Below are 13,070 nucleotides of genomic sequence, written 5' to 3'. Positions count from 1 at the left end.
TAATATGTTGTTTCAAATAAATAATAATAATAATACAGGTTACATTATCAGCAGATGTGTTCATGTTGTAAAACATGGATGGTATATTTAATTAGTTGTAAGTAATACAAACGCTTGACATAAGCTCTTGAGACTTCAGATGTGGCGATGTTTTGTGAAAAGCTTTGAAATCCACTGGCATACGCCATTCTTTCATTCAAGACAAATATGTGGGCGAATCAGCAGGAGTCCATTCTGGCTTCTGGAGAGTGCCCTGGAGCTGTCCACAGGAAGGTGCTGGAAAAGGCAGTTGCAGATGGTCCAGGTACACAATTATTTCAGCCTGAAATGCAGCAGAAAAATCAGACTCGTGTATTGCTACAGTGTGCATGACCTGGAAACTGTTTCATGAAGGTTGCAGTCATCCTCAATCTCCTTTGATAATTACAAAGAAAAGATGCTTTCTCTAGAAAGTAGGGAGAAGACTCAAATAAGACAAGAAATTATTTATTTAGTCCCAGAGATATAAATGACATTCCTAGTAAGTACCTGGCTGAATTGCTAAATAACTGACATTTTATCCCAGAATATTTGAGTTGTTTATAGAAGAATATAAGTTCAGACTCTATGGATTTTTCCAGTATTTCCAACTCCATATTGGAAAATCAAACGTCATTTTAAAAATCAGCTGTTTACCCCCAATAGAATTGCCCTCCAAATAAACTGAAAGGAAAGGGGACAAAAGTATTTGTAGTTTTAGCAATGTACAAGGACTGATTTTCAAATCCGTGTTAAAGGTCAGGTGTAATATTCAAAAACAAATTAAAAGGCAGCCATTCTATTGGACTTAGAAGATTCCAGCAAACGTTGGGCACCCGTGGGCATTGGCTCAAAATGCGTTTATTGTGATCACAGCCCACATGATACTGCAAGCACTATCACAGATGCTGTTCACCACCATCTTTCTTGCATTATGTATGCAGTTATTGTTTTGCATGATGCTCTATCTAAAATGATACAAAAACATTTTGCTGAAAAATAAACCACTGGTTTTATGCTTAACACCAGGATTACAAAATGTGATGTCATGAATTATTCATATCATTCGATTTAATGTAATCATTTTCTCCCCAGCACTAAGCTTCTGTGAATGGTGTCCTATGCAGCCACTGTTTTGAAGAACTTAATACTAGGGGGAGAAACACCTGGCATTAAGTGACAGTGAATTAGGCTCATTGTCACTTTGGAAAAAAAATGCAATGTTATCGTTGATCTTCTACATATCCTAATTCCAAGGGGCATTTATCAGCACTATAAAATGAGCTAACCTTAGGGATTTATAGAAATATTGACCTGAACATTTAGACATAAACAAATATAAAAGTACATATCCACACTTGAAATTTGAACTATAGAATGGAATTCATCTTTGGTTCATTTAAAGTAATAATGGGACGTATTTCTAATGTGTTTGCTCTAATAGCAAATAGACTTTGATACACATTTATAATTTATTTAGATCAAATCTTCCAAAGTACTGACCTTAGGACAAAGCATGTTGAGAAAGATAAATACTTCAATGCAACTTAGCTTACAGATTAAAGTAATTTATCTTCAAGGCAGTCCAGAAAAAAAATCAAGACCAAGAAAAAAAAAATGTGCTTCTGATTGTTGTAAACTCTATAGAGAATGGACAAACATTAGCTTAAAAGTGGTAGAAACAACTTTTAAAAATCAGAATCCTCTTCTGGTGGCTAATGTTTGACTTTTAATCCATGCTTTAATGTGGTAAAGCTATACTAAACTGTGTCTATGCTCTTAAAGTAGAAGATAGTTCATTTTGGGATTTATACATACAATTCGGAAAAAAATCACAATTACATTTTCAGAGCAATTTTTATCTCTCACAGCATCCAGTACAGCATTTTGCACATAGTTGCAACCCATTCTCTGTTGCCTGCTTGATAATGAAGACAGTCACCGTGGTCAACCCGACGGTAACTGAATGTCCATTTTTGTAAGGTCAGTGTAAAATCTGTCTACAGCTCCTCTGTGATAACAAATGCATGGAAAACCTGAAACTCATTCTTTACCAAATAGTAACAAATTGATGATGTTCACCACTTTCCAAAACAGTAATAAGGGATTTTATAGAAGGAGTGAGGGAGTAGGGGAGGAAAGGTGGTGGATGAAAAATATTCCTTAAACTGATGGTATGTTTGATTTATTTCTAAAATACTCTCTTTTCTACTTAATAACCTTAGGGAGAGGGAAATTTCTCTTTCTTCTAAATACAAATTGTTAGGCATTTTGTCTTTTAATTTTAGTAGCATTCTTCAACTAGAGTCTCATGAACTTTGTGAACTGGGATAGAAGACACCGTGTCACACTAGGAGAGCTGCCGTCCCTTCATTTCAAGAGCACCTAGACCTCCTCCAGCAGTGGTGTCATGTGCTCCTATCGGTTTCTCACTGCTTCCCAGTGAGGCTGCCTGGTCTCCCAAGAGCCAAGAGCCCGTTGGCACAGGGTGGTCCCAGAGGCAGTCTGCACAGCAAGCCCCTGGGGTTGGCTTTTCATTTGCTCACTCACATGCTCACTCACAATTTTAAAACAATTATCATGTATTCAAATCCAAAAATGTCGGTGCTTTAAAAAAATCTGGAGAACTGAGAACCAGAGCCAGTGCTTTAAGTCTCTCGGTGAAGCTAGAGCCTAATTACTGCCTGCTGCGTGGCGCAGTTAAACACAATCAGTCAGAAAGCCTTAAAGATACAATATCCCTTTTCACAAACTGTCTGCTTGTCAATTCCAAGTCACCCCCCTGCTTTAAATCAACCAACCACAGAGCTGTTATGAACAGCAACTGATTTTCCATGCAGTGCTGCAAAACAAAATCACACCGTATCCTATTTTTAATGGCCACAGTTTTTCAACTGCATAACAAGAGTTAGCTGGCACTGCTGAGCTGAACGGTATCAAAAAAATGGGTTCAAGTAGAAATAGCATGGAACCCTTGAAGTGAACAAGTACAGACCCAATTACAAGTGCATTGTGATGCTCAGTACCAATTACATCCAAATAACAGTGGAGCAAATTTCCCCTTAATAGTTATATTGTAGACATCAACTTCTTTTATTTTTGTTCCTCCAGGATACAGCTTGATACTTAAAAGAAAAAAGGAAGCTGAATCATAAATATTATTTTATTAACACACAGTCTATTTATGCACAAAGGCTTTTCTATGATGTCAGCGTAGGGATGTGGTAGCTCCATCACCAGAGAAAGGTGTTCTGCCTCCTTATATAGAGTTCATGGTTTGTCAGGAATATCACTTGGGAAATTAGATTTCCTTCTTTGTGTGTTGCTCGTTAGAAACTATCTTTCCTCAAACAGTACACTTTTTAATTATTTAAGCCTTAGGGATATAAACACACGTATGATTTTTTATTTATGTATTTATTTTTTTAAAAATTTTTTAAGGAGGGCCGGCCCCGTGGCGCACTCGGGAGAGTGCAGCACTTGGGAGCGCAGCGGCGCTCCTGCCACGGGTTCGGATCCTATATAGGAATGGCGGGTGTGCTCACTGGCTGAGCGCGGTGCGGCGACACCACACCAAGGGTTGCGATCCCCTTACCGGTCACAAAAAGACAAAAAAATAAATAAATAAATAAATTTTTAAGGAAACCTTAGCCCCATCTCCCAAGTAGTAGGTAAAATTAGGTAGTCTATGAATTGAAGAAACTACCACTTGAGTCCCCAGGGGTTGACATATGACAGGTTTCTTAATAGGTAGAAGAAGAAAGAAGAGAAATAAGAAAACAAATGAGGCTGAATGGGTGCTGAAGAGGTGGAAAAAGAGGCACATAATGACAAATTAGTACTCCAAACCCAGAACTAAGATATGAGGAAAAGAGGCAGGGGAGACCAGATTATACAAAGCACAACCAAGAAACCATAGCTATTTAATATGTGCTGTGTTTTGTTGACTATCATAGAATCAGGAAAACAGGGTCCTTCAATGTCACCCTGTCTATCCCTGGAACACATTATCCCAGTGGTCACCCTTGCTCTGCTGGAACATCCTGCTACAGATGGCAGCTTTCATTTGGTCCTTGAATATTAACTTCACTGACAATTTCTTCTGGGCTAATATGGGGGCTCTAATTAGTTGCACACCACGTCCTTTCAAGACTTGAGGAAGGTCACAAGAAAAAGAAATGATATCTCCAAGGTCTTGTCAACATGCTTCCAAGGATGGCAGCACAACATGAGCAGATAGATCTTTCTTTATTTGCCCCTCTCCTCTGCCCATTTTCTCTTTATTTGTAACCGTGAGAAGGAGCACATGGTCCAATATCTCCCACCAGCTTTGTATGCTTTGCTTTTTGCTCTTTTCCAATTTAGTGTAAGCTTCATCCTTCAACAAAAAGCACAATGTTATTTGAAGATAATATTCAAGTTTCTAAAAAGTTTTTACTTGAAATAAAAGATAAGTAAGAGAAGTGCCATTGATTAAAAATAAATGTTAGAAAGTAGCAACTCATCCAATTCTCTCATTTTGGGTATGAAGAAACTGAGGCCTCAGAACAACATGAATTCTACAATTCATTTATCGTTAGCGGCTGCGACACCTAACACTGATTCCAAACCCCGTGGCTGCTGTGGGAATGCTATTTATTGTGCACAGTGACTCGCAAATCTAGGTTGTGTGAACTATAAAAAGCCTGACTCAGAACCCCTGAGAGTAAGGAGCTAATACCATTTGAAATAGAGGCCACAGAATGCGGCGTGAGGATGGTTGTGGGATTATTTTTCAAAGCAGCATTATCCAAAATAGCATTAAATATAGTCATCATCCATTAACGAATATGTGTCAGGAGCTTCATGACATCAGCCAAAAGAGCTTTTGATGGCAATCAGCATATATGCTTCTGGGCATTTTCGGTGTGAGGGAGGGGAAGTTAGAGGAGTGGCTGAGGTTGGGGCCAGGGGAGGGGAGAGGAGGAGTGGTCTTGAGCAGGGACAGAAGGGTGGACAGTGTGAAGGGCGTGGGCCTGCTGGAGCACAGTGCAGGAAGGCGAGATGAGGCCCAGGACCCTCCGAGTCTCCACCAACCTCTGCCAACAGAGAGAACAGGAAGGTCGGGGGGAAGGGAACCTCTCTTAAGCCCACTGCTCAACTTCAGCATCACCCCAAAATGCTAAATTAAGTTTGCCTTCAGGACCTACATTTGAATCATTTCAGTCCTTTCTCCCTTACCCCAAATTTCCCTAACCTTTGTCAATAGCTGACATTCCTTTAGACAGTGAGAGATAAAATGACCTAAAATGCAAATGCTTGGATGAGGTAATGGTTAATCAGTGAAATAAAAAATAGAACCAGTCCATCAAATGGAAAAGAGTGATGTATAATCTTTTCCTGTTTTGAGAGTCTGAAGACAGAAGGAGTGTACTGACTACCTTACATGGGGGGAAGAAGAAATAATTTTTTTAAAAAAGAGGGAGCAGAAGACACAAAGAAACCTTCAACGACATCACAACTCAGTGGGACATGGAAGGAGCTAAGCACCACGTGTATTCTAATCTGCAGCTAGGAAAATGGAGTTTTATCCTTAAATGATTTATGAAGGTTTTTGTGGGGATGTTTTGTAGATGTTATTCGGGGTTCTATTGTTTGCTGCTTCTGTTGTTTTTAACATCCCTAGCTTTCTATAAAGAAATTTCTGCACCCCCCCCCCCAGGGGATACTATCCCTGTAACTATATTGACTTAATTCTGAAGCACCCGTGCAATTAAAAGACAGTTCTAATTAATAGGCAATAGAATGGTTACATGTAAAAGATTTAAGCAGTTTATGCTTGGTGTACTAAACGAATCTGAACAAAGTCACAAAAGGCATCAGAGCTCCATTAGAATTTTTCAGCTGAAATGCTTGGAATATTTTTCACACTGGGTAGTCACACTGCACCCTGCAGTTGGGATTGGGCTGAGAGGAAAAAAGGTCGGCATATTTTTCTGTACTGCTGGCAGTAAAATGGCTTCTCATTTCAGCTGAGACATGCCAACCATGGGAGCACCTTAGTGCAGAGATTCTACTTCCGATCCAGCATAGAGAAACCCTATATTATCGCTGCCTCCAATTTTCTAACAGGCAGCTGGGCTGAGGGATCAGAATGCCCGGGTTCCATCCCTGTCTCTGGCCATGTATGAAAGGTAGAGTCCTGAGCAAGTAACTTCTTCTCTCTGCTTCAGTGTTCTCATATGTAAAATGGGATAACAGCAGTGCCTTCAATTAATTCACGCAAGGCACTCAGGATGCTGTCTGACAGCACCATGAGCGCTAGTGAATTTTGTATTATGATTATTATCTAAGTCTATCATTATAAATCTGAGAAGGTATTTTAAAGAAGCTGTTTAACTAAGCATATTCTGTATTGTCCAGAGGATCTAATAATGCACTGTTGGGGTGGAGAAGAAGTTCTGAATTCTCAACTCCCGGATAAATGAAGTTCCACAATGTCATACTGTGTAAACTATTACAATTCCACATTCTCTTCTATTCATGCCAATGATTTCCATGCACATGAAGAAAATAGAGCTTTTTGTTATCCACCAGGGCTAAACACAGTAAATCTTTAATAATGTGTTGTCATTATAACTTATATAACATTATAACTCTCCAAAAGATTTCTCCCTCTGTTTATTTACTATAATTACTTTTTAACTATAAGAACACTCAATATAAAATCTACACTCTGAGCAATTTTTTAAGTATTCAATACAGTATTGTTAACTATAGGCATTATGCTGTACTGTAGATCTCTAGGATTTATTCATCTAGCATAACTTGTTTTTAAAAATAATGACCTTAGTATTCTTATTCATGCATCCAGTCAGTATGTAAACTAGTAAGAAAAGGTTTTATTTAGAAAGTAAAACATTTAATCCCTTACCTATTCCAGGACATCTTAGAAAAGTAACTGATTTGAGAGAGAGTTTTTGGTCTCGGGAGGAGCACAAGTGAAAACATATGAAGTAAAGCAGTCAAGGCACACTAAGGGTTATTTTGCTGGTCTTGTTGACTTCCCAGATTCTGAACCCCCTGCCTGTGTTTGAAGAATTCTACTCTTTTTTGGCACAGTGTGCCAATCTTGCAGCCATGTCATGGACACCCGTCCTAGCCATACTCAGAGCTTGCATGGGGAGAATTGGACAGCCACTCTGCTGCATTCAGGCAGCAGCAATGGTGATTCTAGCTGCAGCTTTGGGTTACAGTTTTGGTGGTGTAGGAAGTAAAGATCTGGAGTCTGGTGCCCAGTAGCAGTGGTCTTTCCATCGGGATTCATATTGAAATATGGTTTGGTGTCCCATTCCTGGCTACATAAACCCTGAGCCTAGCTGTCTGGCTCTGGAAGAGATTGTGTGAGCTACCCAATTTTTAAAAATTAATTAATTTTCTCTATATATCCATCACAATGAGTTTCTGCTACTTACAGCTAAGAATCCTGACTGATACAGTGGCCAAATTAGAGCTCTGTTGAGCCAGAGATTCTCATAAGCCTTGCAAAGTATGAATTGAAGTGAAATGACCCTAAGCAGCATTCCCCAGACTCTTCCTAATCAGGGCAAATCTAGAAATTAATCTCTGAGCGCCAGGTTTTGGAAAAGATATCGTCAAGCTAAAACTTGATCCCAGAGGAGCAAAGCTAGAATAACAATGCTAGGAAATCTATCCGATAACTAAGATACCAAAGATATTTCTCCAGCCTGATGCTTCCAAACTAGAATAACACAGAGCAACTGCATTGCTTCCCTTTGATAATGCAATATGATCCTTAAAAGTGTTACCTTTTTTTAAAGTAAATGTCCATGGGGATTTCAGCCTGGGGCAACAGGCTAGGTTAGATTACATCTAAGATCCTTTCCCACTATGAGATGCTATGTATGCTTTGGAAAACCTAAGTTGTAAAATGATGTCTAGTGGTCTCTAGAAATGGGATTTAATCATCAGTACCACTATCTACTATGAAGAAGAAGGAATATTTGACATCACAGATTGTGTGTTCACCAAGTTTTCTTTCTTAATTTTTCAAAGCTATGGTGGACTACATTAAACATCTAGTAGGAACTCAATCAATCTGCACTGCACTGAGCTGAATTATATCCACCGCCCCATTCAGCTGAGGCCATCTTTTCCAATTTCTCAGCTTATCACCTTCATTGGTTTCCTGACTTTGTGCTCACCCTCTTCCTGACCCTGAGTTCACTGGCACGACTTTAATCACTCAGTCTTCTCAGTCTATCCCCTGCAGACAAGCTCATTTCAGCTTCATCCTGACCCTGGATCACCAGCTTTCTTTGCCAACTTTGTTTTCTTCCCTTTCAACCCACCAGGTCCAATGACCCAGTAGTCTCCTATGGCTGCCCAAGTACCTTTCTTAGGGTAGAGACTGAGGAAATATTTGTTAATTCATGAATTAAGAATTCACGATCTCATAATGAGTTTAACACCCATTGGCTAAGAAAAAGTTTATCATTATTCTGATATTTCCTGCATGTTAATGAACACATATTTTAAACACTTCCTGACAAGGTAAAAAAATTATCAGATTTAAGAGTTTTCAAACATTACTTGCATTTGTACTTATTTTTATTCTGGGTCAAAGAACATGCTTAGAAATCCAGCTTAAAAGGCAATCTATAATAAATATTGTATAAACTTTGAGAATTATAGCTCATTTTCAATGCCGTTGCTTTTAAGCTTATCATATTCCTAAAATTATGGGATATACTAGTGATAATTAGCATTGCTGTAGGCAAAGCTCCTAAACAAATGCCTCTTTTCATAACACTAAATAAACATAGAGGACTGTGCCCTTTATCTAATGAAGCAGGGCCACTTTGACCTAATAAAAAGGTACTGGCATTAAATGATTAAGTATGGGGCTTTCCCAGTTTTTACTTGAGCACTGGAGATACTGATTAAGTAATGTAGAAGTCTTTTGCCTTAAACATTCCATCACAACACTTGGGAAAATAATGCTACCTTTACTTTCCTCACAACTGCCCAGTTGTTTGATAAGATACAAAGTGCTGGATTCATCAAAATGAGGACAGCAGGTGGCCTTTCAAAACTTTAACCACTGAAAAGGCATTTCTATTAATTTTATCTTCCTTCAGATATTAATGAATAGTTCCAGTGATAATTAGCAATTTTCCTTAATTATAAAAAATTGGCACTTCACAAATAAACTCTGATAGATCTAGTATTGTGCCAGTTTTCCTATTAATTTGGAAATTCAACAATTATCACCAGAACTATATGGGTTAAAGTATGTCAGATTCTAGATAAACAACTTAAAATACCCAGTAATATGAGGACCAGTGTCAATCAGCATTTGAAGAAAATATATATATATTAGTGACCAGCCCATGCTATTGCAACACTGTGGGAAGACTTTCCAAGCACATTTCAGCCTAGCCCTTGTGTATGACATAAGTTGCAAAACCAGGACAGTTTGCCTTATTGTTAATTTGAAGGAAACAACAACAACAAATATATAAATTCTCAAATTGGAAAACCGTATATACAAAAGTGCTATATCAGATCTTCAGTAGATATTGATATTAATTTTCTTCTAAAAATTTCAGAAATTCTCCAGTATAATTGGCAGGTAAGAAACAATGGACACTTTCATGTATTTATCGATTCCTGGCATGTAAACAGTTTTATAGTGTAAACCAGTCTATATATGAACTCTGTGTTCTCAAGGTGCACCTTGATGTTAGGTCAGGAGTTGGAGAATTACATTATTTCTCAGTTCGCATTGCAGTAGCTCGTTTAGTGCTGACCAATCACAAGCCCTTAATTAACTCTGAACAACACTAGGAATCTTAAGATTATTATTTTTCCATCTTAATGTATAAGTCGGTACTATTCTCAGTACAATGTCACTTAGTTTTATCTGAAACAAAATCCTCATAAGTTCAACAGTTAAAAGAAAATTCATGATTAGGCCTCCTAACTTTCAAAAGTCTTTGCTGAACTCAACAGTTTTGAGTCCAAAATTTAGGCTTCATTTACATACCACCAAAATAACACAAATGTACAAAAGTCAATCAAGTGAATCAATCCACCAGAAGCCAAATGAATTGGACAGGTTTTTTTGTTTGTTTGGTTGGTTGGTTTTATTAAATTGAAATGTGGTATGTGTGTCATCCCTGCCCCAAAAGAAAAGATGAGGTCAGGTCACAAGGGTGCTCAGATTTCTAGTACAATGATAATTAAAACTACAGTTTCCAATAATGCCATTCAGAAATTAAGAACAGATTAAAAATTAAACTATGATTATACTTTAAAATACGGCAGCTGGCTTCCCACCTTCATGAAGGGAAGACAACATAAGAAACGGACTTACATTCCAATAGAAGAGATTCAAATAAGTCACACGGAAACAAAATCTTCCAGTCTTTGTGGGTTAGGGAAGAATTAAATGTATTAGAGAGGGTGCGACAATAGAAAATATTTCTTTCCTATGATATTGTTTCCTATGTACCAGGAATTATAAATGAGAAAGATTATTTTCCATATCATTCCCCTGTGAAGAAAAGAAAATCACAATGTTTCTCCATTTTCCTTCAGACCAACTCCAGTCCTGCAGCGTTGACACTGTGTAACTCATTCAAATGTCCTTCCCACAGCTCTCAACACCCCCTCAGCTCTTCTTTCCCCTCCACAGACACAATATCTGTTCTTATCTGTTGCACCTTTACTGTAGATGGCCCTTTCTTCTTTTCTCCACTTAGGCAAATCTTGCCACCTTTTAGCAAGTCTACCAGCTAATGTTATACGAAATATATAAACCAATGCTTTCTTCAATTGGACAGTCCACTTGAACATATTTTCTCTATCTGAATCCTATCAGTATTTATAATTCCATTTTAAATCCCACTTTTTTCCTGAAACTTTTCTAAAATCGCAAGCAACAATCACCTCTCCTTCCTGACAATTCCATTATACCATATAGGTTGTACTGTACATTTTGACACATGAATTTCAAGTTAGAATATTATTTCACTAACTAATACCATCCTCTAGTTACTTTAGCACATGAGACTTGTGTCCCTAATAAGAGTACAATGCCACTGAGGGCAAGAACAAATCGCACCTTTCTTTTGTGTCACTCCAAGACCCTAGCAAGTACTTGGTGGAAGAGTGTAATGGTTTAGAGCAAAGCTCAGAGATTGGAACAGAGATGATTCTAAACTATCGCTTACCAGCTAGGTTATGTGATACAAGTTGCTAAATCTCATTTGTGAAAGGGACATAATACTTGCTAAACTCATTTATTTGTTGAAAGGATTGAATGAAATAATTCCTAGAAATTTTTTAATTTAGTGTGGTATAATATATAGTAGAAAGCTATTATTTTATCATTGTCTACATCTTACATAATTACTTACACTTATATTATAAATATATGTAGTCTTATCTGAAGGCAGAGAATACAACCTGAAACTTATTTTACTTTTTAAAATAAAATACTATAGGCTCTCTTTTATTTCATGTTATAAAACAAGCACTTGACTCTGTGTTTTCCCTTTGAGCCACCTTATTTCTTCATTTAACCTCTGTTTTTACTTCCACCAATGGTGTCTATTCACCCTGGTTTGTCTGAAGTGGTGGGACATGTCAACGTAACTAACAAGTGTGATCTAACTATAGTCATCAAGTAGAGAATACATATTTTCTCAAGAAAACCTGAAACATTTACAAAAATTTACCATTAAGACTATAAAACAGTACTCACAAAAATCCACAGAATTGTTATCAGACTAATCATATATTCTGACCACAATTCTATTAGGTCAATACAATCTAAAACACTATACATTTGGAAATTAAAAAACAAACACTGTATTAAATAATTCAGGGGTCAAAGATAGAATAATGATGGAAATGTAAATTAAATTATAATAATTAATTTATGATGAAATTTTATAACTAAAAAATAATAGCTTTTGATATAATAAACATATCAAAAGTTGTGCCCTATAGTAAAAACAGTATCTACAGGAAAATTTAGTGTTTAAAATTTTTTACATTAGAAAAGAGAAAAGTCTGAATATTGATTGAGTATCCAATTTTAAAAGGTATAAGCTATAGTAAAATGAACTCAGATAAATTAAAAAGGAAAAATGCAGTTAAGAATACTAATCAGCAATTTAAAAGAAAAAACAAAACAAAGATCCAGTAGAAAAGATCAATCAAAACAATTTCTTAAATACTTATAAAACAGAAAAGTCATTAGTTGGATTGCTCAAGGGGGAAAAAAAGAGGAAAAAAATGAGTAAAGTAGGATTGAAATGGCACAGAAAAGGCAAGAATAACAAAAAATAATAATCTATAAGAGAAAATTCTGAGATTATTTTGCCAGCAAATTTGAATTTTTGATGAAATGAACAAAATCCTACACATATATAATATACAAATGATTTAGGAAGAATGAGAAAGCCTGAAAAGTCCTATCAGTATTACAGACATAGAGCCTTAAAATCTTCATACATAAAAGTACAGGCAGTTTTATCGATTAATTCTACTGAATTTTAAAGGTAGATATCTTTCATGTACTATGCTTGCTCTTCCAGGAAATAGAAGAAAAGGGTATGCTTCCCAACCCATGAATGAGATTAGTGTAACCTAAATATCGGTATGAGAAATGCAAATTGCTGCACAATCTCACTTACCATATAGAGAGTTGATGTGAGTTAACTTTATCTTTCATAGTATGTCATCACTGGAAAATATAGTATTTAAAAATCAAGAAGTAAAAGCACAACCATATTACCTAAAATTATGGTTATAACAACCCGTAAAACTAACAGACACAAAAGTAAACTTTGGCAAGTAAGCATAGAACTGGTGGGTGGGGGAACTTTTTCATGAGACTTTTGAACTGTTTGACATATAACCAAATGCTAAAATGTGTATTTTACCAAAATCAGAAGAAGATATGTGGTTAAGAAATAAACATAGTGATGAGGATATAACGTATTTTCAGGAAGAGGAACAGGTCAAGAAGCGACTGAAAG

The 13,070-nt window shown here is 36.8% G+C and overlaps 1 pseudogene; it reads left to right on the top strand.

Annotated features, from left to right (window-relative positions):
- Positions 1 to 207: 207 nt before the first annotated feature.
- The window catches only part of LOC134363647 (small ribosomal subunit protein uS2-like), a 35,034-nt pseudogene continuing 22,171 nt past the window's right edge, over positions 208 to 13,070 (top strand).

The sequence above is a fragment of the Cynocephalus volans genome, chromosome 15 (assembly GCF_027409185.1).
Source record: "Cynocephalus volans isolate mCynVol1 chromosome 15, mCynVol1.pri, whole genome shotgun sequence".
NCBI classification, from domain to species: Eukaryota; Metazoa; Chordata; class Mammalia; order Dermoptera; family Cynocephalidae; genus Cynocephalus; species Cynocephalus volans.
This window is presented reverse-complemented; position numbering and strand designations above follow the sequence as displayed.